This window comes from Puntigrus tetrazona, chromosome 3 (assembly GCF_018831695.1).
Source record: "Puntigrus tetrazona isolate hp1 chromosome 3, ASM1883169v1, whole genome shotgun sequence".
NCBI classification, from domain to species: Eukaryota; Metazoa; Chordata; class Actinopteri; order Cypriniformes; family Cyprinidae; genus Puntigrus; species Puntigrus tetrazona.
The window spans coordinates 3,373,690-3,378,559 of record NC_056701.1 but is presented as its reverse complement, the minus strand read 5'-3'; the positions used below and the strand labels follow the sequence as shown (position 1 = coordinate 3,378,559).

The 4,870-nt window shown below is 38.9% G+C and overlaps 1 protein-coding gene across 3 annotated transcripts in view; it reads left to right on the top strand.

Annotated features, from left to right (window-relative positions):
• Positions 1-545: 545 nt before the first annotated feature.
• rbfox3b (RNA binding fox-1 homolog 3b) overlaps positions 546-4,870 on the top strand; it is a 665,057-nt gene continuing 660,732 nt past the window's right edge. Inside the window, exon 1 of one of the 3 annotated variants that reach the window (XM_043235047.1) lies at positions 546-696. The gene's annotated coding sequence lies outside the window, so the exon portion shown is untranslated. The remainder of the gene's footprint in view (positions 697-4,870) is intronic. The other 2 variants (XM_043235046.1, XM_043235045.1) reach the window with 2 other exon arrangements.

Genomic DNA, 4,870 nt, shown 5'->3' with positions numbered 1-4,870 from the left:
GGATGTGGTGAAACGGGAGATTCTCATCATGGATGTGCAGCCGACAGATCTGCAGCATGATGCTATCATGTGAATATGGACCGAAATCTCTGAGGAACGTTTCCAGTACCTTGTTGAATCTATGACACGAAGGACTAAGGCAGTTCTGAAGGCAAAAGGGGGTCCGACCCGGTACTAGTAAGGGGTACCTAATAAAGTGGCCGGTGAGTGTATATTCACATAGAAAATACTTATTTTAAATTGCAATAATATTTCACAATGTTACCAATTTTTACTGTATTTTTAATGAAATAAATGCATCCTTGGTGAGCAGATGTCTTCTGTCAAAAATCGTATGACCCCTAACTTTTGAACAGTAGGGGGATTGTAGTGTGCTTTTATTATAGCGTGTGACTGCATCCCCTAAAAACACTAGCGTTCACTGATCTGTTTGACGTGAGATCATCTTTCTCTCCATCTACACACACGCACACTCCCTCTCATGGAGCAACAGACCAATCATTCTCCCTCTCTCTCTCTCTCTCTCTTTCTCTTTGTGTGTCTCTTCTCCTTTTCTCTGATTCTCCCACACACGCTCTCTCATTCCCGCGCTGTCCTTGTTTCCAGACTGCCGCGTGTTTCCAGCAGCTCTTCATCAGAGGAAGAGGAGGAGGGAGATACCCTGCGGACGGAGATTACACACCCCTCACACACACTGTGAGTACAGGAACCTCTTCATCACACACACATGCACGCACACAGCTGGTTGAATCTGAACACTGCTAGATTTTTGATTGCGGAGCTTATTCCTGGAGGTAAATTTTATTGCTCGGATATTTCTATTTTAAAGATCAGCTTGCAAGAATAACAGACTCAGATGAGTCACTATGAGTTGTCATCCAGTAAGAGTCTAGAGCAGTCAAATGAATGTGGAGAACAGCTTGGTTTAATACAGTTAATATTTAGATCTCTGGCTTGATTGCAGAGTTCTCGGCACGGTTTGAGATCTCTTCCGAAGCTTTAGAGGAGACGTGTGAGTTACCGGAGTCTTTTTTTTTTGTCAAGAGAAACATTTGACGACATTTAATGAAGTTCTCTGTGTATTTCTCTGCTGTCTTTCAACAGCTCTGCCAGCTGTGGTTGTTTGATCTGCAGAATCTGATGAGAAATGTTTGAATTATGTTGAGGTCTCTGACGTTTGATTGCTGTCTTTGGTATCTTGGTAAATCTGAGCACAGTTTGGGACATGTTGAGATCTCTTACTGGGTTCTTTTTCTCAAGAAAGGCTTGAAACTCTGGAGTACGTTACTAGGATCTTATTGTCAGGAGAAACATCTGAGAAGCAGGTGACTTCAGCAAGCATAATTTAATCTCACTAGAATGTAAGAGAAACAAATGATACAATCATGAGATCTCATTCATCTTTCTTCCCAGTTTGAGTGTTTTTGGAAATGAAAACAGTGAAACATTTTATTGCTCACTGTATGTTTCTCCTAAAATCTGTTGGGAGAAGAAACTTTTGATGGTATTTTAGCAAATATGAGCACAGTATGAGACCATGTGGAGATCTATTTGTAAAACTCTAGAACATGTTGTATGAGGGGAAACATTTGGGAAGCGGGAAATTCAGCAAAGGTCTCTGGTTAATCTCATCAAAATCATGGTTTGAGACTGTTAAAACTTTACTGAGCCCTATTGGTCAGGAGGAACATCTGAGGAGCAGGGGTGCTTTTCTGAAGTCTCAGTTTAATCTTTTTGAAATCTAGAAGTAATTGAGGCATTTTCTCAATCTCATTCGTGGTTTTAGTTTGAAGTGCTCATTTTTGCATCCGATAATGAGATCAAAGTTTTAATACTGACTTCTTAATGCTGATCATCTCCCATATTTGTCCTAAAATCTGTACGGAGACAAAGCATTTATATAATAGCCTGATTATGTGATCTTGAGAGCATTTGGTGAGGAATGTTGGTGTTTGCATTGGGGCCTTTGACTTTTGCAGACTTTGATGTCTTGTATAATCTGAGCACAGTTTGAGACCTTGTTGAGCTCATTGAGTCTGAAATTATAGAGAATTTGAGTCTTTTGGGCACGGCAAACGTGAGAAGCAGAAGAATTTTGCTTAAGTGTCAATGTAATCAAACAATAGAGACTTTAATGAAATCTAATTTGTAGTGCAAGTGTTTCTGGTCATGCTGAGAGACCAGCAATTAAGTCAAGATTTTAAAAGAAACATCTGAGAATGCAAGGTCTATTCATATTTCTATTAATATGCATTTATTTACCTTACTAGTTAAACTGCTCTCAGACGCTTCGTTCAACTATTAATTTTCCAGACCCCTCCAGTAAATGGTCGATTTCATTTAAAGCAGTGTTTGTGAGCTTTTAACGCTTTAAATGCGACACCTAGTGGCAAAGTATGAATTAGCATTTTCATTCAGACCAACGCCAAAAGCAACTCTTTTTCAATGATTCAGAGTGGATTATTTCTTTTGAGAGACGCTAACTTTATACACGGCGCACTTTCAGCTGGCAGTTTTCTTATGAATAGGGGCACTTTAATGGCTAAATCGCTGTTTGAGATCCTTTCTGAAGCTCTAGGGCGGTTTACTTTCTTCAGGGGAATCATCTGAGAAGCAAGCATCTTCAGCAAAATATCCATTTAATCTCTCTAAAATATAATTTATTTTTTTGTTTGCTATTGTTTTGAGTGCTGCTGCAGCTTATGTTGAGAGATCAGTGATGTTCCTTCTCAGATGTTTCTCCAGAAATCTAGCGGGAGAAAGAAAACACGTCGTCTTGGGAGATTCCTATTGCTCTTTCGGCCTCCAGTCGTTCCCCAATTCACCCCTCCGCCGTCCAGGAGATCCAATCTCCATCGACCTCCTGAAGCCCCGGACGCGACGGAGCCGTTCTCTCTTCTCCTTCATCTCCGTGTCTGGTGAAAGCCTGCTGACCTGTTCGCCGCCGGAGCTCGTGTTTCAGAAATGTGAAGCGTCTGTACGCTCTCTCCGTCGGTCTCCGTGTTTGTCTCTCAGACAGATTGCTGCGTCTCCGGAGGATAGTTGTAGCGTATTAAAGCGCTCCGCGCTGCTTTACACGCCATCTGCTTCAACGGCGCGAGAAACCGAGGGCAGAAACAAGACGACGGTGAGAGAATACGTTCAGCGTTCGTTCAAAACAGGCAGCGACGAAACGCTAAGGTTTGACCTTTTTATTGGGTTTTATTTTTAGAGCGTTCGCAATCACCCGAACATCTCGTTACGGAGAAGCTTAATGACCGTTTCCAGCGGCTCAGCCACTGACCGAAGACTTCATTTTGTGTTTTGATATAAAGAGAAGCTGAGGAGGAGAGATAAAGCCAGACGGCAGACGAGATGAGATCCATCAAGTCCAGGATTTCTCCGTCTCGCATGCAGGTGGCTGGGCCGCTTATGGAAATATCGGGTGAAATGAAATTAGTCCTCCTGAAGGTATATTAAAGTTCTCCATCACAGAGGCGTGAGCTGCTATTGGTGCTGGAGCGAGTGTTTCCTTCGCACTTTTATACAGTAAAGCACACACACACACACACACACACACACGCATAGTGCAATTATTACAAGTGGTTCTCTCCGGCCACTTTACTCTGAGACGGTACAATAAAGCAGGGCATTATGGGAAAGTAAGAAGTAACTGGTTCTGCTGACGTTCTGATCAGGAGTATTATTTCTCTCTTTGAGTATCTTAATTGCAGTGCTTCAGATTAGGCCCGATTATTACACTGTCAATATTTACTGTCGCACATTTATTATGATCACTATTTTTTTTTTTATGATTCCTTTTATAGTTTACATCATTATTATTTTATCACAATTACATTTTATCAGTATATGATTATTTTTAAATTGATGGCAATGAAGCAGCAGGTTGTGTTTAGTGTAAGTTAATTTTGGTTTTAATATGTAAGTAATATTCTAAATCAAATACTTTTTAATTAGTGCTTTCGATTAAATGTTATGAATCTATGTATGTTCATCTGTTATTTTCGTCACTTTAGCTAATGAGGTAACAGGTGTTTTTTTTTTTTTTTTTTTTTTTTTTTTTTAATATTTAGGTTGTACACTTAAGTTTTATTTTATCTCAAGTAAAGGAGCATGTTTTATTTTTTTATAATTAAGTTGTACACTTATAAGATATTTTATTTTACCTCAAGTAATGAAGGAGGATTAAATTCTAATTATATATATATATATAATTATATATATATATATATATATATATATATATATATATATATATATATATATATATATATATATATATATATATATATATATATATATATATATATATATATTTTATTTTTTTTTTATATATATTTTTTTTTGCATTTTTTTTTAAATATCTTGTTTTCTTTTGTTATTTTCTTCCCATCACTTCATGTGAACAGCAAGAGAGAGTTTAAGGAAATAAAATCTGGTGTTAATGCCTAACGTCCGTTTTTTTTTTTTTTTTTTCTCCGCATGACTCTGGCGCTGCGTCCTGATTGTAGTCGATGGAGTTTATGGAGTTCGGCGAAGTTTTGTCAACACGTCTGCTAGCTTTTAGCGTCGGTGTGTTTCCTCTCTGGCATGTTAATAACTGCGACTGGATCGAGGTATCTGTCAATTCCCATTCCACGCAGAATAATTGTTGAGTTATTAAATTCATAAACGTCTATAGGAATGTGTGATTTCTCGGGAGATAAAAGCAGCGGAGAGAGAGTTTCACCTGTCAGTGACTGAACTCATCACCGACGCCGCAGGAAATGAGATCAGTGCCTCCTCCTGACAGCAGCGCTTTAAAAACACAGACATGCCCTCCGACACTGCCTTCACAGCCGTCTTATTTATTCAGCATTAATATTCATAT